We start from the raw sequence: 22495 nt of genomic DNA on the forward strand, positions 1-22495 counted from the left end.
ACAATAATAGATCAAAGTCATCTTTAGGTTGCTGGTTCAAAGTAGAGAACGTGCTTTTGGAGTAAGCAGCAATTAGTTCAAGGCCGTTCTCTTAACTTTACAGGCAGCCGACAGCTTAACATGTTGGCGCTGAGGCACTTTCTCAAAACTGAAAGCTTTCTGTGTCTGCCCGAAAATGAATGTTTTTTTCTCGAACATTTGTCTCTGCTTACCAGCAGGGGGCGCCTTTGAGTAACAACACGTCAAACCGCTTTCAACAAAAAAGTCTTCTGTCAGTCAGGGCTTTCGCTGCTCCCTCAAGCTCGGGGCAGCTGTTCCTTTACGGTGACCTCGTCTGCCTTCCGCAGGCTCGGGCTCTTCTCAGCATCATTCACGATTACTGTGGCTTCCCGTTCTGCTGTTGCTCACTTGCTGATGCTCGATACCGTCGATTGGAGCAAAGTATTGATTGTATTCATGGAGGGGGCCAACCCAAGGCAAGATTTCTCTGCTCTTCGTGCCGCTGCTTGGTGGAGAGTGTGAAGCTGGTACTCTGAAGGGCAATTTATCAACAGCAATTGGGGGATTAGCTCAAACGGTGGAGCGTTCGCTTAACATGTGAGAGGGAGGGGGATCGATCCCTTTATTCTCCACTCAATTTTTTTAACTCAGGGCAATGTCCAGAAACAAAAATGGTGTCAGTTGTCAGCGAGCCCATAACCCACGTAAATCCTAAGCTTCGATACAGAGAGGTCAAGGGGCAGCAAACGTTTGGTGTGCAGCAGTAAGCAAATGTTCTTGATTTTGATGTTAAGTAAAGATGGAAAGATGAGGTGAGAGATGGAAAAAAAGCTTCACAAGCGCTGATATTTTTTCTGCTGATTGAACTCAAGACTTACAAGGCTATGAGGCCGCTGCATTACGAACGCAGGCAGCAGCACCAAGTAGGACAGTTTGCAAGCTGTCTGAAGTCATAAAGTAATGGGCAGTTTGCAAAAGCCATCCAGCCAGGTTGGAGTCGATCTTACAATCTGCAGTGAGACACGTCAACTTTTGCTCCACTGGCCCAAGTTATGTAAAACAAGTAGCATCGCACACTCCCACAGCGCTGCGGAATGAGCAGGTACCGAGTCAGTCTCGGTCATGCCCACTCAACTCCATGAGTCCGGGAGTGCCAAAGGGCGCACAGTGAACAATCACCAAAGACAAGAAACTTTGCTGCTTCCCCTCAGCTTTTAGAGTGGAGGATAACAGTTGATTCACCTCAAAGTAAAATCATCCTCAGATCGATGTTTCATTTCCGGCATGAAGGAGCGAGTGTACTTTTGGATTAAGCAGCAATTAGCTCAAGGCCTCTCATTTAACTTTCCAGGCAGCCGACAGCTCAACATGTGGACACATCTTTTCCTGTCGCAAACCTGAAATCTTTCTGCATCTGCCCGAAGACGGCCGTTTCACTCGAGCATTTGTCTCTGCTCACCAGCAGGGAGTGCCGTTGAGCAGCAACTTTTTTTAAATTTCAAAATATACTTTATTTCATAACATTTCAGGATACCTACAGTTCAGTGTAAAAGTCGCAATTTCAATTCAAAACAATACAAAACAGATCGCACACAATATGATCCCATTATTTCAATACAAAACACTGTACATATCTTATAATACATTCTGTACAAAACAAGGTGGGGTGGACTCAGTACATATCTTCTATTACATTCTGTACAATGCAAGGTGGGCTGGACTCAGTACATATCTTATATTACATTCTGAACAATACAAGGTGGTGTGGACTCAGTACATATCTTATATTACATTCTGTACAATACAAGGTGGGATGGACTCAGTACATATCTTATATTACATTCTGTACAATACAAGGTGGTGTGGACTCAGTACATATCTTATATTACATTCTGTACAATACAAGGTGGGGTGAGCTCAGTACATATCTTATATTACATTCTGTACAATACAAGGTGAGGTGGATTCAGTACATATCTTATATTATATTCTGTACAGTACAAGGTGGGGTGGACTCAGTACATACCTTATATTACATTCTGTACAATACAAGGTGGTGTGGACTCAGTACATATCTTATATTACATTCTGTACAATACATGGTGCGGTGGACTCAGTACATATCTTATTTTACATTCTGTACAATACAAGGTGGGGTGGACTCAGTACATATCTTATATTACATTCTGTACAATACATGGTGCGGTGGACTCAGTACATACCTTATATTACAATCTCTACAATACATGGTGGGGTGGACTTAGTATGTCGGTCTGTGAAGACGTCACCGAGCTCTCTTCCTCCTTCAGGCTGCTGATCACAGAAGTCTCTCTGTGCAGCTTCTGGACGAATAAGCGCGAGCACTTCTCGTCCAACCGGCCGGACTCTGGACCAGAAGATGATGCTTGAGGCCCCTTTACCTGGGCGTGTCACATCCCCCCGTGAGAGCACAGGGTGAGGTTCCTTTCACTGGACGGGTGACACCGTGAGATCACAGGGTGAGGCCCCTTTTACTGGATGTGTCACACCATGAAATCACAGTTCATGGAGTGTATTAGGGTCTGTTTCTGAGACCAATACGTCGGGGAACCAACCAGGGAACGGGCCATTTTGGATCTGGTAATAGGGAACGAAACAGGAGTAATTAATGATCTCAAAGTAAAGGATCCCTTGGGAAGCAGTGATCATAACATGATAGAATTTCACATCCAATTTGAGAGCGAGAATCATGGGTCTGAAACTACTGTATTAAACTTAAATGCGGGCAATTATAAAGGAACGAGGGCGGAATTGGACTGGGTAAACTGATGAGATGGTATGATGGTGGATAAGCAGTGGCAAACATTTAAAAATATATTTTATGACTCGCAACAAAAATATATCCCTGTGAGGTGGAAAGATTCCACAAAATGTGTGAACCAACCATGGCTGACTAAGGAAGTAAGGCATGGTATCAGGTTAAAAGAAAAAGCGCACAACATGGCAAAGATTACTGGTAAGCCCGAAGATTGGGAAAACTTTAAAAACCAGCAAAGGATGACTAAATGAATAATAAAGAGGGAGAAAATAAATCATGAGAGTAAACTAGCAAGAAATATAAAAACTGACAGTAAAAGCTTCTACAAGTATATAAAAAGTATGTAAACATTGGTCCTTTAGAGGATGAGACTGGGGAAATAATATTGGAAAACTAGGAAATGGCGGAGGAATTGAACAGATATTTTGTATCTGTCTTTACAGTAGAAGACATTAATAATGTACCAACAATAGTCGAAAATCAAGGGACAAAGGGGAAGGAGGAACTAAAAACAATCACTATCACTCGAGAAAAAGTACGAGGTGATGTAATGGGTCACAAGGCTGACAAGTCCCCTGTACCTGATGGCTTTCATCCGAGCGTCTAAAAAGGAATTGGCTACAGAGATAGTGGATGCATTGCTTGTAATCTTCCAGAATTCACTAGATTCTGGAAAGGTCCCAGCGGATTGGAAATCCGCAAACCTAACACCCCGATTCAAGAAGGGAGTAAGACAGAAAGCAGGTAACTATAGACCAATGAGCCTAACATCGTTCACTGGGAAAATGCTGGAATCAATTATCAAGGAAGTAGTGGCAGGACATTTGGAGACTCATAACACAATCAAGGAGAGTCAACATGGTTTTATGAAGGGAAATCGTGTCTGACAAATTTATTAGAGTTCTTTGAGGAAGTAATGGGCAGGGTGGATAAAGGGGAACCAATGGATGCAGTATATCTGGATTTCCAAAAAGCATTCGATAAGGTGCCACATAAAAGATTACTGCACAAGGTAAGAGCTCATGGTATTCGGGGTAAAATATTGGCATGGATAGAGGATTGGCTAACTAACAGAAAACAAAGAGTCGGGATAAAAGGGTCATTTTCAAAATGGCAATCTGTAACTAGTGGGGTGCCGCAGGGCTCAGTGCTGGGGCCTCAACTATTTACAATATATATCAATGACTTAGATGAAGGAACAAAGTATCTTGTGGTCAAATTTGCTGATGATACAAAGATAGGTGGAAAAGCAAGTTGCGATGAGGACACAAAGTGTCAGCAAAGGGATATTGACAGGTTAAGCGAATGGGCAAAAATTTGGCAGATGGAATATAAGGTGGGAAAATGTGAACTCATCCACTTTGGGAGGAATAATAAAAAATCAAAATATTATTTGAATGGAGAAATATTTCAAAATGCTGCGGTACAGAGGGATCTGGGCGTCCTTGTACATGAAACACAAAAAGTCAGCAGGTAATCCGGAAAGCAAACAGAATATTGGCTTTTATTTGTAGGGGGATGGAGTATCAAAGCAGGGAGGTCATACTACAACTGTACAGGGTGCTGGTGTGACCACACCTGGAGTAATGCGTACAGTTCTGGTTCCCTTATTTAAGGAAGGACATACTTGCATTGGAGGCTGTTCAGAGAAGGTTCACAAGGTTGATTCCGGGTATGGAAGGATTGTCTTATGAGGAAAGATTGAACAGGTTGGGTCTATACATATTGGAGTTTAGAAGAATGAGAGGAGATCTTATTGAAACATACAAGATTCTGAGGGGACTCGATAAGGTAGATGCTGAGAGGATCTTACCCCTCATGGGGAAATCTAAAACTAGTGGGCATAGTCTCAGAATAAGGGATCGCCCGTTTAAGACGGAAATGAGGAGGAATTTCTTCTCCCAGAGGATCGTGAATCTTTGGAATTCTTTACCCCAAAAAGCTGTGGAGGCTGAGTCATTGAATACATTCAAGGCTGAGTTAGACAAATTTTTGATCAGCAAGGGAGTCAAAGGATATGAGGAAAATGCGGGAAAGTGAAGTTGAGGTAAAAATCAGATCAGCCATGATCTGATTGAATGGCCGAGCAGGCTCGAGGGGCCGAATGGCCTACTCTTGCTCCTATCTCTTATGATCTTATGGTGTTTCCAGTTACAGGGAGTTAGTTGTTAGTTTAGATTCTGACGTGTCTCCAGTTACAGGGAGTTAGTGGTTAGTTTAGCTTGTGACGTGTCTCCAGTTGCAGGGAGTCAGTGTTTAGTTTAGATTCTGACGTGTCTCTCCTGGAGCCTCAGGGAGTGGGAGAGGAATTGCCCAGAATTTTCCTGGATTGTCCACGTTTTCTTGTCTGTTTCACGAGACTGTGTTACTCAATGGTGAGACGGCTGTGTGCGATGTTATTCTGTCTGCTGAATGGGGCAAGCTTGATAGGCCTGATAGTCTTTACTTGCCCTTTTTTGTATGTGCAGACTGGGGATTATCTCTGGGCCCTGCCTGGTCTGAGGATCAGAGAGTTCACCCAGTCAGTAGCTGAGCCCAGATTCAATCCCAGGTCTGCAATCCTCCATCGGAGAACTCATATCTTGCCCTTTCTGTTCCTTGCTCTGCCCCGCACAAAAATCACAAAACACACAGTAAGTTGGGTAAATTTCCTTCCCACGTTTATTTACAGCTGTTAAACTTCTCACATTTATATCGTCGAAATAAGTTGACTCTTAAACATACAAAAAATGCCAGACAGGAAAAGACCGTTTTGTCCATCCAGCATGTCACACACAACAGCATCACGATATGTAGACTCCACACCCCATCCGAGACCATGTGATCGCCTGAGAGGGGGGAAAGAACAGAGTAAATACCAGGCCAGTTTGGAGGGTGGAATCTGGGAAATTCCTCTCCGAAACCCCTCCCCCCACATTTAGTCCAGATCACTCTGGCGCCGATAAGGACACACATCACAAGGCAATTGCTTTTCCACTCCGAACTTGCTGACACCAACTGAACACAAGGCCTCGAGCCTGGTCTGCAACGATATCCAGTCTAGCTCTGGACCAGCAGCCTCTCCCCGAACATTCGACGATGACTTCTCCTTAACAAATCCATGCTGACTGTCCTTGATTAGTCTGTGCCATTCCAAGTGACAGTTTATCCTGTCCCTCAGAATTGATTCCAATAATTTGGAAGTGGAGTTTTTCTCCTGCTTGCTGCAATCACAGATAAGGCGGTAAAGCATGAGACTCTTAATCTCAGGGTCGTGGTTTCAAACCCCACGTTGGGCGAATGCACTTTTAAACGTTTATGCTGCTTTCACTGGCCAACAGTGCAGAACTGATGCTGAATGAAGCATTAAATCGTTAATCAGGATGGCCGAGCGGTCTCGTTCTGGAGGCGTGGGTTCGAATTACATTTCTTATTTTTACTACGACGTGGAAATATTTCATTTGTGGATTGGAGCTGCAGCAGATGTTTCTACCAAGTTGATTTGCTCCTCCCACAAAAGCAACTGACTTTGTAATGGATATGTGACTTGAGAAGTTTAGAACGGTGAAATGTTTGACATATTAATGACCTGGACAAAGAAATAGAACAGCAGTAGGAAACATTTAAAACGGTGATCAATCGAGTCCAGGAGAAACATATCCCACTAAAAAGCAAGAACAAACTAGCCAGAAATAACACACCAGGGATGAATAAAGAAATAAGGGCAAAATTGAAACTAAAGAAAAAGGCCCACACTTGACAATAAAGGAGAGAGGGGAATGTGAAAAGACTGGGAAAGAAGTCTAAAGAACTATTAGAAAGGCAAAAAGGAATATAAAAAAAAGCAAAGTATTCTAGACACATCAACAGCCAATGAAAATTTAGGATAGGAATAGGGCCACTAAGGGATACACACGACAAACTCACAGGCAATGACAGCGAAATGGCAGAAATATTAAATAATCACTTTGCTTCAGTATTTACCGGGGAGACTAGTATTGTGGGCATGACAGTAGAAGAAGACATCAAAAAAATATGTAACGACATTTCAGATCGAAATGGGGGAGATAATTGATAAACTAATCAAACTTAGAAAGGAAATTTGCTGTTAGGAGCCTAACCAGAGTTTCAAACCGCTCAGCCACGCTAATTTCCGTATTACTGTTCAGGAGCTCATTTCACAGGGACACGATTACTGTCCTCCATTTAGGGAGGCTCAGTGAAAGGCGGAAATTGATCTATTAATAGAATCACAGAATAAGACAGCGCTATTCGGATGCCATTCGGCCCATCGTGCCTGTGCCTGCTCTCTGAAAGAGCTGTCCAGTTCGTCCTACTCGCCTGCTGTTTCCCCATAGCCCTGAAAATGTTTCCATCCAAGCGTTTATCCAATTCCCGTTTGAAAACTGTGAGTTAAGAAAAACAATATTGAAAGGGGTGCTGCGGTCTCTGCAGCGTCGATGTAGAGTGTGTGATGATTGAAATTATCAAGATGGTTGCTTTACACATGGTATGTTGTGCAATCATCCTGAAATACCTTCAATATCCAATACAAATTGAATTGCAAACCTGACGGAAAAGCACTGATGCAAATCATCTGGGACCCGTTTTCAGCCTCACCGCACTTTAAATAAAGTGAAATAACTTTGCATTGAAAAGATTTGGAACTTTCATCTGTGCCTTTATCTGTTCCATGTCTTAAAGTTGCTGGCGTCTGATGATGTGCACGCCTCTGCTCCCTCTATTGAACAAGAAAGGAGGTGTTTGACGTTGACGGGACCTGTTGGTTATGAGCTCATCCTGTTCATTGAGTGGGTTCGCGTTTTTTAAACGACGCCAGCTTTAGTCCAGCGGTGAACTTCGCAGCAAACGAGTTGGACACCGTCTCATCGCGGGCGCTGACTGCCATGTTTATTGTTATTTCTTTCAGACCTAAATAACTAGTGACCGTGATTTTAAATTTGCACTCAGTGATTTTTAGATAGTCGCCTTTAAGTGTTTCAAAGGCGACTCCTAATTTATGATAGTCCGGCCATTTCACCAGCCGTGTTGAAAACAAAACATGTCTCTGCTTTTCGCGTCCTTTTTCGAAAGGCAAAACATATATTTCCCGTGACCTCTGAAGGATGGACAAGTACATTTCAGAAAGCTGAAGCAAGTTCACCTAGCTTAAATCGTCTGACTACGTTAAAGGCGCTATATATATATATATATATATATATGTAGTTGCTGTCTGTTTCTGTGGTTGTCTTTTTTTCCGTGTGTGCTCTTCTGCAGGTCTATTTTGAATCAATACCAGTGTTCGTGTCAGTTTGTTGCATGAAATAAATGAGGGTATCAGGCGCTCCCCTCCCTGCCACTGGGTCGGTACTGAGTCAGAGTTTAGACCAAACTTCAGTTTTTTGTTGTAAAAAAGCAATTCAAACCTTCATTCGGGAATTATCCAGTCTCATGTGAGTGGTGAAAGAAACAGTGACCCCGATGTGATGTGAACACGCAGCCTTTTGATCTGGAGTCAGACGTTTGCGCCACGCACTCTGAAGACAGGATCCTGGATGTTATTATGCATATGAATGTTTCTCCAACACCGTTTCTTTTATCCCACCTTGGTTGAAGAGATCGGGCTTATCAAATCTCCGCCAGGTCCCACCGGGTGTGAGACAGTATTGGAAGCAGCCTTCACCCCCAATATCACGCTGGCTTTCATCGCCTGCAAGTAATGGACGTTGTTCACATTATTCAGCAATATGAATCGTTAAATATTTAATGGGGACAAGATTTCGAAATGTTTCCGCCCGGTTTCGAAGCGGGGACTTTTCGCGTGTTGAGCAAACGTGATAACCACTACACTACGGAAACCTACTGCCTGACGGGCCGTTTTAGGGAAATAACCGCTCAGCCAAACTAATTTCCGTACTACTGTCCAGGAGATCATTTCACAGGGATACATTCACTGCGCTGTATTTCGGAAGGCTGCAGAGAAGGATCGGTGGCGATGGTCAGGCAGGGAATCCCAGAGCATCGCGCCGAAACAAACATTTATCTGTTTTTTTGCATGTGCCTGATATCAGACGGCAGTGTAAATTATGGCGAATCAGGCATGCTCAGATGACATTGTTCACAGAGTGTTTTCTTGCAGCCAAATCACACATTCGAAAACTTGAAATGAGATTACGAGATCGGCGCCATTTAAAGTGCTCCCAGTTACTGCAGATCAGGAATTAAAACCTGGCAGCGGCTTCCAGAATGAGGCAATGAATCCGAAAGTGGGAAGGAAAAGGTGCAATTTTCGTCCCTGGGTGGGCTTGAACCACCAACCTTTCGGTTAACAGCCGAACGCGCTAACCGATTGCGCCACAGAAACCGCCCGATTCAGTTTCTTGCAAGATACACTAAAGCAGCGTGTCACCTAGCCAAAGTTACATGTTGCAGCCACAGAAATGCAATTGACCACTATCAGTGTTACTTTTCCAGAAATAAATGATGGGACATTGTTTGTGGAAACATGGAAACGGTCTGGTCTCGCTCACAGCATCGATATCACCGCCAACCAGCTCTCCTGCAACCGGCGCGCCCACCGGTGCTTTGTCTGGTTGCTAAGTCGCACTGTGGGAGAACCTTCGTCACACGGACTGCAGCGGTTCAAGAAGGCGGCTCATCACCACCTTCTCAAGGACAAATAGGCATCGGCAATAAATGCTGGCCTCGGCAGCGACGCCCACATCCCATGAACGAATAAAAAAAGTATTCTGAGCGTCCTGACGCTGATGTCAGGTTTTGATGTCTGATCTGCAGTAACTGGGAGCGCTTTAAATGGCTCCGACCTCTTAATTTCACCCACAACATCAGAGTAACTGTTCCAGGGGGACATGCCGACTCAGCTGCGTCTTGGCCGCCTGTCTGGTCAGTCCTTTATTCGCCTCCAATTCCGTTTCCCAAAGCGTATCTAAAGATTCACAAAGCTGTTTGTCATTTCGGTTCCTTTCGATTTGTCCAGCTCCCGACTGCCAATAATTTGGAAACCTGGTTGCAACCCTCCGCCTTGCATCGTGTCCAGGGATGGGTTATGTGGAGAGACTGGAGAAGCTGGGATTGTTCTCCTTCGAGAGAAAATAAGGTTAAGGGGAGATTTAATAGAGGTGTTCAAAATTATGAGGGGATTTTGATAGAATGGATGGGGAGAAACTGTTTCAATTTGCAGGAGGGTCGATAACCAGAGGACACAACCTGCATTTATATTGCGCCTTTAACGGAGTAAAACGTCACAAGGTGCTTCAAGGGAGCGTTGTTAAACAAAACTTGACACTAAACCACATAAGGAGATATTGGGACAGGTGACCAAAAGCTTAGTCGAAGAGCTAGGTTTTAAGGTATGTTTTAAAGGAGAGAGAGGCGGAGAGGTTTTGGAAGGGAATTCCAGAGCTTAGGTCCTAGGCAGCTGAAGGCACAGCCGCCAATGGTGGAGCGATTAAAATCGGGGATGAGCAAGAGGCCAGAACTGGAGGAGCACAGAGATTTTTTTTATTCGTTCATGGGATGTGGACGTCGGTGGCAAGGCCGGCATTTATTGCTCAAACTTAATTGCCCTCGCGAAGAAATATAAAACACTGGATAGTCTGCAGCTGGAGTATTGTGTTCCGTTCTGCGCACCGCACTTTAGGAAAGATGTCAAGGCCTTGGAGAGGGTGCAGAGGAGATTTACTAGAATGGTAACAGGGATGAGGGACTTCAGATTTGATAGAGGTGTTCAAAATTATGAAATGTTTTGATAGAGCAAATTAGGAGAAACTGTTTTCAGTGGCAGAAGGGTCGGTAACCAGAGGACACAGATTTCAGGTAATTGGCAAAAGAGCCAGAGGCGACATGAGGGAACATAATTTACACAGCGAGTTGTTATGATCTGGAATGCGCTGCCTGAAAGGCCGGTGGAAGCAGATTCAATAGTAACTTTCAAAAGGGGATTGGATAAATACTGGAAAAGAAAAACATTTGCAGGGCTTATGAGGAAAGAGCTTATCGGTGGTGAGACTGCTTGGATAGCTCTTGCAAAGAGCTAGCACAAGCACGATGGGCCGAATGATCTCCTTCTGTGTTTTAACATATCATGTGTTGCTTGACGGAGAAGCAACACATTCCAAATCAGAACAGAGACAGGAGACTAAGTCAGTTCCCCATTGTTTTTAATGAGATAGTAGCGGTTTCCGTAGTGTAGCGGTTATTGCGTTTGCTTTACACGTGAAAGTTTCCCAAGCATAAACATTATGTTGAAACTTGCTCTCCATAAACATCCAGGGAGGCGTTTTTTTCTCCTGCCAAAAAGGGCGACAGTGGCTGCTCCCTTATTCTTGAAAAGCTGCATCTTTTACTTCACTAAACAGATAATTTTGAGTGAGAGAAAACTGATCCTCAGTGACGCTCATTTCAAGTTTTATTCCCTTTTCCTGGAAAAGGTTATATTGGTCTTGGAAGGAGCGCAGCCCAGATTTACCAGAATGTTAGCAGAGCACGAAGGGTTAAACTATGAGGAGCGGTTACATCCTTGTATTCTCTGGAATATAGAAGTCTTTTTAGGATTTTGAAAGGTAGATAGACATACCCTTTCCGCTGGTGAGGGAGTCTAAGTCAATATCACAATATCACAATTGCTATTTTACGAGTGAACCGGCCCTTCGCATCACTGTGAGTGTAAGAGACGAGTCTGTCGGTGCCGCGTCCTGTACAGTGAATGTCAAGACTTTTAAAAGATGCAGAAATTGTTCGGGGTTCAGATACTCAAACCTCTAATGGGAATGAGATTTTGTCAGAGGTTGCAGCCTTCCCAACTTCTCTTGTCCTTTCCGAGGCACCTGTTCAGGTTTAAATTTGCAAACTGGGTGAGTTGGTGATCACGGTACAGCAGAGTCAGCGGTCCCGGGTGAGAGAGAGAGAAATCAGCCCGGGCGCGGCCACACCGCACGGGAGGTCGGGGGGAGTCAGAGCTGGGTTTCGCCCCTGAAAGCAACATAAAACATTTAAAGGAGAATTCGTCCAACGTGGGGATCGTACCCACAACCCCGATATTAAGAATCTTATGCTCCACCGACTGAGCTACCCCGGCCTGCAAGCCGCTGCAACTCTTATTTGTCATTGCAGTAAACTCGCCCCTGGGTGTCCATGTGCAGCAATCCCGACATAACGTCCATATCATTCGCTGTGTTTATCTCTGTGTGTGTGTCCACCTGCAGGTTGATTTTGAACGAATACGAGTGTTTGTCTTCTGTTTGTAACATTAAATAAAAGGGGGCATCAGACACTTCCCTCCCTGACACTGGGGGACCAGTGAGACAGACTTGTTATTGTGAAAACGCAAATAAAGCATTGATTGCGGAATTATACAGACTCTTATCAGCGCCAAAAGTAGCTTTACAATATATACACCCCAATAAATAAATAAATTATACAGATACACGTAAATACATTTGCAACTAACAGAGTCACTAAACCAGAAAAATTATTTGTACCTAATAAAGAGACTCCCAGATATATTTAGAAGCATTTCATGTTTTCCGTGGTGGTCCACTAGCTAGGATTCGATGCTTTTATTGCTATGGCCTGCGTTCGGTTCCCGGTCAGGAAATTTGCTCTTCCAAAAAACAATTGGCAATTTTGTCAAACCATAGCAAATTTATGGCACAGAAGGGGGCCATTCGTCCCATCGCGTCCGCGCCGGCCGAAAATGAGCCACCCAGCCGAATCCCACTTTCCATTACACGGTCTGCAGCCTTGCAGGTTCCGCCACTTCAGGTGCATATCCAAGTATTTTTTAAATGTAACGAGGGATTCTGCCTCTCCCACCCTTTCAGGAAGTGAGTTCCAGACGCCAACCATCCTCTGGTTGAAAAAAAATTCTCCTTAGCGCCCCTCTAATCTTTCCATCAATCACTTTAAATCTATGCCCCCTGGTTATTGACCTCCCTGCTAAGGTAAATAGGTCCTTCACATCCATTCTAACTGGGACCTTCATAATTTTGTACACCTCAATTAAATTACCCCTCAGCCTCCTCTGTTCCAAAGAAAACAACCCCAGTCTATCCAATCTTTCCTCAAAGCCAAAATTCTCCAGCCCTGGCAACCTACTCGTAAATCTCCTCTGTACCCTCTCTAGTGCAATCACATCTTTTTTGACCAGTCTGCCAATTGGGACCTTGTCAAAAGCCTTGCTAAAATCCATGCAGACTACATCAAAGTACTCCAGGTGTGTTCTCACGAAAACCCTATTTAATTGCAGCAAGACTTCCTTACTCTTATACCCCAACCTCCTTGCAAAAAGGCCAACATACCATTTTTATTCCTAATTGCTTGCTGTACCTGCATGTTACCATTCTGTGATTTGTTTACAAGTACACCCAACTCCCTCTGAATACCAACATTTATTGGACTCTCAACTTTTAAGAAATATTCTGCTTTTCTATTCTTCCTACCAAAGTGGACAATTTAACATTTTCCCACCTTATACTCCAACTGCCACCTTCTTACCCAATCACTTAACCTGTCCACCTCCCTTTGCGTCCTCCTCACGGCTTACTTTCCCACCTGTATCATCAGCAAACTTGGAGACATTACACTCAGTCCCCTCATTTAAGTCAGTAATATAGAATGTAAACAGCAATTGCAACAAAAATTGTCTGCCCAGGATCGAAAGCAGGGTCGTTCGCGTGTAAAGCGAACTGGTAATCACTACACCACAAAAAGCCGCTGCTTACTTATACTGGACAGAGGGGAACTGACCGGACACCTCTCTCTGCTCTGAGTGGGACAGTTGAACTTCTCTTTAAACAACATCTCTCCTGTCCCACACTAAAATCATGCAAGAGAATCATACAATTTTACAGCACAGAAGGAGGCCATTCGGCCTTGTTGCCTGCTACTCTTTGAAAGTGCTGTCCAAATTCGTCCAAAAAAGCCAGCCATTTCCCCGTAACCTTGCAAATCAGTCCTCTTCAAGTGCCTGTCCAATTGCCTTTTGAAAGTTCCTATGAAAGCTGCTTCCACCACCCTTTCAGGGAGTGGCTACCAGATCGGAACAACCCTCTGTGTGAAAAAAAAAATCTCCTAATTTCCCCTCTAGTCCTAAAAGCTCTCAATCCTTCTCCACGGATGCCTTTTTACAAACATTTCATTCATCAAAACCACACAAGTTACACAGGAAAAAGTCTTCATTTTCAAGTTATTAACGTTCCGAAGGAGCTCCCTAATTTCCCTCCCCGAACCTTATGAATCAGATCATGCTCGACCGGATCCTTTTCCACATGAACCGGCCTCCCCCGACCTCAGGAAGTAGCCATTCTGATTCTCTGACTGTGGCCAGCTTTGTTCGGGCAGTTGGTTTGACAGGGACCTCACACCGCACTCTCCTCCCGTGTTTTCTTCCACATCCGCAGATTGGGGTCGGGCCTGGACTGATTTTTTTTCTCTGTCTCACCCGGGGCCGCTGAGTCGCCTGCTCAGATCACAAACCAGCTCTCCTGCACCCGATCAACAATTCACCCAGTTTGTAAATTGAAACCGGAGCAAGTGCCTCGTCAGAAAGCAAGAGATGGAGGGGAGGCAGCAACCTCTGACAAAATCTCAGGCTCATCAGAGAGGTTTGTGTCTCTGAACCCCGAATAACCTTCTGCTCCTTTTATAGTTTTGATCATTGCGCACGAGGCGGCACTGACAGAATCGTCTCTTGCACTGACAGTCAAGCAAGCAGAGGGTTCACTTGCAAAAGCAGCGTCAAAGTTTAAAACAGAATTTGCCCAACGTGGAGCTCGAACCGACGACCACAAGATTAAGAGTCTTATGCTCCACCGACTGAGCTAGCCGGGCCCACTAAAATCTCTCCATTTGATCTGTTATTGCAGTGAGGCATCTGCTGGCTCCCCCCGAGGGGCTGAGTTTCGAATCGGAGAAGGAGACAGCTCAGAAGCAGACCATTCGGGCCATCGCGCCCGTGCCTTGTCCTACAAACCATGTACCAGATTCTCCTGAATTCCAAGGTGTGGAACGAAAGCGAACAACAAAAGCCCTTACATTCGACCGTGGAGGGACAGGCAATTCTCTGAGAAACCGGTTTGTCTATTTCCCGGTGTTTGCCTGTCTCTCTGGCTGTGTTTATCTCTGTGCGTGTGGAGCTGCAGGCTGATTTTGAATTAATAAGTGCGTTTGTGTATGTTTCTTGCAATAAATAAATGAGGGAATCAGATGCTTCTCTCCCTGACACTGGGGAACTAGTGAGGCAGAATTCAGAGCAGGGTTCTGTTTATTGTGAAAAAGGGATCTCAATATGTATTATTCAGTCTCTTACCAGCGCGAAGAACAAGTGCGACCCAGACGTGATTTAAACACTGAGCTATCTCATCTGGAGTCAGTACGCGCTACCATTGCGCCACGAAGTGAGATAGTAGTGAGTTGGGTTTTACCTTTATGAACGTTTCTCATTTACTGTTTCATTTATTTCAGATTCCCAAATCCCCGCCCACTCCCACCGGGTGTCAGACAGCCTCAGAAGCAGCCTTCACCTGTCCGCGGCAGCTTGTCTGCAGCAAACCCAATGGCACACACCCGGCACCCAGAATCATCACATCACAGGAAAGGAACTGCTCAAAATGCAGAAGAGGACGGGCAGCATCTGAAAAAACGCGGAGACTTTCGGTGTGTGGAATTTGTTCAAGACTGCTCAGAAGACGGTGTTAGAATGTAAACTATGGATTTGTATAAATGGATGTCATGCTTCTTTATCAAGTGAGTGTTTATGTTCTGTGTGCCATTGAAAAATTTATTTTGATTATTTTTAAAATATGATATATCTTGTCATAAATATGTATGATTGCATCTGTGACATTTATAAATACATTTGGGTGTAACTGTGTGGTGGTTATCATTATATATCTGTGTATCTGTGTTATGTATTTGTGTGCAATGAAAAATAAGACATAGAGGACTGAAGCCGATGGTTTCATTCTTCCCGTCGTTTAGCAGCAGGAAATTACTCGGCCATGCAGGCGACTTTTTTGTCTTCATTCATGGGATGTGGGTGTCAATGGCAAGGTCAGCATTTATTGCCCATCCCAAATAGCTCTTGAGAAGTTGCTGGGGAGCCTCCTTCGTGAACTGCAGCTTTCATTGACTGTGTTATTGACATTTTCTGGATTTGCAGAAACTATTTCCGCTGGTTGCGAATTCTAGGACGAGGGGGCACAGTCCAAAAATTAAATCTGAGATAGATAGCTTTTTGCCAACCGAAGGTATTAAGGGATATGGGCCAAAGGCAGGTATATGCAGTTGGATCACAGATCAGCCATGATCTTATCAAATGGCGGAGTGGGCTCGAGGGGCTGAATGACCGACTCCTGTTCCTATGTTACATTTCCCCATGTTACATTTCCCCAAGTGTCTGTTTTCTCCATAGTTTTCACAGAGGAAAAAAAAACCTGCCCCAACATAATGCTCCCGCCCATGATCGAAACGGGGACTTTCTGCATATCAGGACAAGGTGATAACCGCTACACTACGGAAACCTCTGTTCTGATTAATAGCCAGAAGTTAGAATGACTGCATTGATTCTCTTTCATAACTATTCAATTGATCGAAGTTGCACAAGTCACAAAAGAAAAATGTTCATTTCAAAGTTATTAAACTCCCAAATGTGACCTGCCTTGTTTGGACAGGGGTTGACCCAGACGTCACAGCCTCAACAAAGCATATTCTCAACATTTCCATTGGGAACAAGAGGAGGCCATTGAGCCCCTTGAACCTGTTCCGCCCTTCAATTAGATCATTGATGATCTGCACGTCAAATCTATTTACCCTCCTTTGCTCCCGATCCCTCGATACCCTCAGCCAACAAAACTCTATCGATCTCAGTCTTGAAAGCTTCAATTGCCCCCCAGCATCCACAGCCTTTTGGGGGACAGAGCTCCAGATTTCTATTGCCCTTTGTGTAAAAAAGTGCTTCCTGATTTCGAACCTGAGTTGCATGGTTCTAATTTTAAGCTTATGTCCCCCTCGTTCTTGATTCCCCAGAGGAAATTGATTCTCTCTCTCTCTCGATTCCATCGAATCATTTAAACATGTTAAACATCTCGCTCAGACCGCCCCTCAATCTTCTATACTCGAGGGAATACGCAGCCTGTCGTCATAATTTAACCCTTTTCGCCCCGATAACATTCTGGTCAATCTGCTCTGCACCCCCTCAAAGGTCAATCTATCCTTCCTGAGGTGCAGTGTCCAAAACTGAACGCAGTTACTCCAGACGCAGGCTAAACAGAGCTTTATATAACTGCAACATACATTCCACTTCTTTATATTCCAGCCCCCTGAGATAAAGGTTAACACTCCGTTAGTCTTTTAAATTATTTTTGGACCCGTCCGTTAGCTTTTACTGATTTATGTAAATGAACCGTTAATTCTCTCTGCTTCTCCACAGTTCCGAGCTTCTTACCATTTGGAAAATACCCTGACCATAGGTCCAAAGTGGATTACCCCACATTGAACTCCATCTGCCATAGTTTTGCCCACTCACTTAATCTATCAATGTCCCTTTGTAACTTTCAACTCGCATTCCACACTACTTACTGTACCACCTAACTTAGTGTCATCAGCAAACTTGGATATACGACTCTCTGTTCCTTCATCTCAGTCATTGATAAATATAATGACAAGCTGAGACCCCAGTTACAGATCCCTGGGGGACACCACAAGTCGCATCCTGCCAATTGGAGTATGTACCCATTATCCCTACTCTCTGTCTCCTATCTGCGAACCAATTCTCTCCCCATGTCAATAATTTGACTCAAGTTTCATGCGCTTTCATTTTTGCGAACAGTCTCTTGTGTGGAATCTTATCAAATGCCTGTCGGATTTCTATATTAATAATATCATAGGAACATAGGAACATGGGAACATACCCTTTGTGTATAGAAGTGTTTTCTAATCTCACTCCTGAAAGGTCTGGCCCCTCGTACGAGAATCCCCAACCAGCGGAAATAGTTTCTCTCCATCCAGAAAATGTCAATGACACAGTCAATGAAAGGCGCAGTTCACGAAGGCGACTCACCAGCACCTTCTCAAGAGCAATTAGGGATGGGCAATAAATGCTGATCTTGCCATTGACACCCACATCCCATGAATGAAGACAAAAAAAGTCGTCTGCATGGCCGAGTAATTTCCTGCTGCTAAACGACGGGAAGAATGAAACCATCGGCTTCAGTCCTTTGAACGAACTGTATACACTTGCCGTCGAGCTCAATCCCCACTTGGTCCTCTGCCCCGAATATCCACTGCATCAGCAAATCCTCCATAACATAGAATCTCAGCATGGAAACATCATAGAAGGAGGCCATTCGGCACATCGTGCATGTGCCAACTCTTTGAAAGAGCTATCCAATTAGACCCACTCCCCTTCCCTTTCTCCATAGCCCTGCAAAATTTTCCCCATCAAGTTTTTACCCAGTTCCTCTTTGAATGTTATTATTGAATCTGTTTCCACCACCCTTTCAGGCAGTGCATTCCAGATCATGACAACTCGCTGCGTAAAAACATTCTCCTCATCTCACCTCTGTTGCCAATGACCTTAAATCTATGTCCTCTGGTTACCATCCTTTCTGGCACTGGAAATAGTTTCTCCTGATTTATTCTATCAAAACCTTTCATGATTTTGAACACCTCTGTTAAATCTCCCCTTAACCTTCTCTGCTCAAAGGAGAACAACCCCAGCTCCTGCAGTCTCTCCACCTCACTGAAGTCCCTCATCCCTGGCACCATTCTAGTAAAACACCTCTGCACCCTCTCCAAGGCCTTGACATCCTTCCTAAAGTGTGGTGGGCAGAATTGTGTGGTAGCCAGCTGGGGCCGAAACAGTGATTTATAAAGGTTTAGCATAAGTTCCTTGCTTTTGTACTCTAGGCCTCTATTAATAAAGTCACCGATTCTGAATACTTTTTTTTTACAATCTATTCAACTTGTCCTGCCACCTTCAAAGATTTGTGTACGTATACCCCCAGGTCTCTCTGTTCCTGCACCCCCTTTAAAATTGCACCATTTAGTTTAAAGAGCTGGCACAGACACGATGGGCCGAATGGCCTCCTGTGATTCTATGATTCTATGTTTTTGATTACACCTCTTTGAAGCGCTTTGGGATATCCCCCAGAAGTGGGAGTCAGCAGTTCACTTTCTCCCTTAACACTTCCATCTGACCTGGGCTGAACTAAATAGATGTTTTCGTGGTGTAATGGTTATCATGTTGGCCTCACACGAAAAACTCCCGGTTTAATCCCGGGTCAGAAACAATTTGCTGGAACTTGCTCCTCACAAACTTCCAGCCCCGAGCTTTGTCTCGTGTAAATTGGGCTGCAATCCTTTCAAATTCAACAACGGCTGCATCAGATTCCTGGTCTCATAACCACTGAAAACTTCGAAGCAGTCTCCTAAAATAAAGTGAGTAAAATGAGAAGGGAAGAAAGTCAGAAAAGTTAGCGTAGTTTCGACAGTCATTCATCAAACTTGTTAGCATTTCGTTGAGTGCGAAACAGAAAGTTGTGTGTTTATTAATGGTAATTAAGAGAATCATCTCAGAGACTTGAAACAGTTTCTCCTTATTTGCTCTATCAAAACCTTTCATAATTTTGAACACCTCTATCAAATCTCCCCTTAACCTTCTCTGCTCCAAGGGGATAATCCCAGCTTCTCCAATCTCGCCACATAACTGAAGTCCCTCCTCCCTGTTACCATTCTAGTAAATCTCCTCTGCACCTTCTCCAAGGCCTTGACATCTTTCGTACAGTGTGGTGCCCAGAATTGAACACAATACTCCAGCTGTAGCCTAACCAGTGTTTTATAAACGTTTTGCATAACTTTGTTGCTTTTGTACTCTATGCCTCTATTAATAAAGCCCATTTCACAAGGCTGTCCATGTCCTCCTGAAGTCTGATACTATCCACCACATTGTTTACGACATTCTCGAGTTTCGTGTCATCTGCAAACTTTGAAATTATACCCTGTATACCCAAGCCCAGGTCATTAAAGTATGTATCAAAAATGAAAAGTTCTTGCAGTTTGACTTGTGTGATTTTAAGCCTAGTTTATATAACATCTTGTCAGAATTTAACGCATTGCACCCTGGTAACAATCTGGTGAATCTGTGCAGCACTCCTTCCAAGGCCAATATATCCTTTCAGATTAAAAGGTATAAACTTGAAATCAGCGTCACTGTGGATCAGTTTTCGCTCACTCAAAGTTATCTGTTGAGTGAAATAAAAGAAAGCGCTTTTAAAAAATAAGGAAGCAGCCACTATCGCCCCTTTTGACAAGTCTATTTTGTGGCACTTTATCAAACGCCTTTTGAAAGGCCACAAACACAAAATCAACCACATTGCCCTCATCAGCCCTCTTGGTTAACTCATCACAAAACTCAATCACGATTTGCCTTTAACAAATCCACAGTGGCGTTCTATTATCAATCCACACTTGTCCAAGTGACTATTAATTTTGTCCCAGATTATCGTTTCTAAAAGCTTCCCACCACCGTGGTTAAACTGACTGGCCTATAATTGCTGGGTTTATCCTTACACCCTTTTTTGATCAAGGGTGTAACATCTGCAATTCTCCAGTTCTCTGGCACCAAACCCTGTATCTAAGGAGGATTGAAAGATTATGGTCGGGACCTCTGCAATTTACACCCTTACTTCCCTCAGCAACCTAGGATGCATCCCATTCGGACCAGGTAACTTGAAGTACAGCCAGCCTTTCTAGTATCTCCTCTTTAGCAATTTTCACCCCATTCAGTATCTCAACTACCTCCCCATTTACTGTGATTTCGGCAGCATTTTCTTCCTCGGTAAAGACAGATGCAAAATACTCATTTCGTACCTCGGCCATGCTCTATGCCTTCATGCGTCGATCTCCTTTTTGGTCCCTATTCGGTCTTACCCCTCCTCTTACGACCCGTTTACTATTTATATGCCTATGGACGACTTTTAATGACTTGATGAAGGGATCGAGTGTAATGTATCCAAGTTTGCTGATGATACAAAGTTAGGTGGGAAAGTAAGCTGTGAGGAGGACACAAAGATTCTGCAAAGGGATATGGACAGTTTAAGTGTGTGGGCAAGAAGGTGGCAGATGGAGTATAATGTGGGGAAATGTGAGGTTATTCACTTTGGTCGGAAGAAAAGAAAAACAGAATATTTCTTAAATGGTGAGAAATTATGAAATGTTGATGTCCAGAGAATCTTGAGTGTCCTGGATACCTGAACTCCAGGTTGTGCTAACCTGGTATAAGCATCCAAAACCTGATGACGGAGAAAGGCTCAATAAACACGAAGACACGAAACAATCCTTGGTGGTTTCTGAGAGTCAGCAAATTGGGATGGTTTACGACCATGAGTTAAGATCAGTGGTGCTTACGTACAGAACAATGCAGCCGAATCGTCTAAAGATAGGGCATGCTCCCTTCTCAAATGTTAGAGCTCTCAATAGGGGACAGTCAGAAGTCCATTGCCACAGGCAGTCCGCAAACGTCAGGTCCGATATACCTGGATTCGAAGACAGGTCAGGTTGTGTTGATTGCTTGTCATTAATGTAACCTGTAGACAGTTATATTAAAATAATAATACTGTTGAATGTAATGTTGAAGACTGCTGTCGTGCAACTCTGTTGTAAGTCAACCTATTAAACTTGCTATTTTGTAACCACTCGGGCTAAAATCAAGCGGAAGTTATTGTTGATGGATTAACAACCCATAGCTGCGAGAGTAACGGGAAAAATCCGCCAAGAAACATTCAATTTACATATAAACATCACACCCATAGTTTATATTTTCACACGTTCTTTTTTGTAGTTCTAACCAAAGTACAAACATTCGGAAGTCCACGTGTTTTTCAGAAGTTTCCCCTCCTGTTATGTATCTTGAGCAGTTTCCCACATCCTTTTCCTGTGATGTGATAATTCTGGGTGCAGGATGAATGCAATTGGATTTGCTGCAGTCCGCTGACAGCAGGCGATGGAAGCGAGCGCCATGCTGCCGCTGACAGGTGAAGGAGACTTCTGATGCTGCCTGACATCCGGTGGGGGTGGGCGGGGATTTGAAAGCCATCCCATTCCACCAATTTCGGATCTCTAAAGCGGTGCTTGACAAACATTGATAGAAACAAACACGCAGTTGTTACATCCAGGCCTCGTGGCGCAACGGTAGCGCGTCTGACTCCAGATCAGAAGGTTGCGTGTTCAAATCACGTCGGGGTCACAGTTTTTTCCCTTAAGGCTGGTTTGTATGATTCTGCAATTCATGTTTTCTTTGCGTCTTCACAATGAACAGAACCCAACTCTGAAGTCTGCCACTGGCTCCCCAATGTCAGGGAGGGAAGCACCTGATGCCCTCATTTATTTCATGCAACGAACAGAAGACAAACACACGTCTTCGTTCAAAAACCAACCTGCAGGTGGACACATCGTGAGATAAACACAGGGCAGAGATGCAGACAGTATCGGGAAACAGACAAGAGAAATAGATTGAGCGCTTCGTCATCAGAAATTTGTCTGAACCTCCACGGTCAATGAAAGGGCTTTTGTTGGTCGGTTTCCCATTGCACTGGAGAATTCAGGAGAACTTGGTCGATGATTGGTTCGGTTCCCTTGTCCACCACTGGCGGAAAATGTTTGTCGATCCTACGCTACGAACTCCTTTCCAAAGCCAATATA

General features: G+C 44.0%; 3 non-coding genes across 3 annotated transcripts; 1 reads left to right on the plus strand and 2 right to left on the minus strand.

Moving 5' to 3' along the window:
* Positions 1-9066: 9066 nt before the first annotated feature.
* trnan-guu (transfer RNA asparagine (anticodon GUU)) lies at positions 9067-9140 on the minus strand. Its single transcript has one exon. It is a non-coding gene; the product is annotated as a tRNA-Asn (tRNA).
* A 5413-nt stretch (positions 9141-14553) lies between these two features.
* Positions 14554-14626, minus strand: trnak-cuu (transfer RNA lysine (anticodon CUU)). Its single transcript has one exon. It is a non-coding gene; the product is annotated as a tRNA-Lys (tRNA).
* A 7342-nt stretch (positions 14627-21968) lies between these two features.
* Positions 21969-22040, plus strand: trnaw-cca (transfer RNA tryptophan (anticodon CCA)). Its single transcript has one exon. It is a non-coding gene; the product is annotated as a tRNA-Trp (tRNA).
* The last annotated feature ends 455 nt before the right edge of the window (positions 22041-22495 follow it).

The sequence above is a fragment of the Heptranchias perlo genome, unplaced genomic scaffold, assembly GCF_035084215.1.
Source record: "Heptranchias perlo isolate sHepPer1 unplaced genomic scaffold, sHepPer1.hap1 HAP1_SCAFFOLD_52, whole genome shotgun sequence".
NCBI lineage: Eukaryota > Metazoa > Chordata > Chondrichthyes > Hexanchiformes > Hexanchidae > Heptranchias > Heptranchias perlo.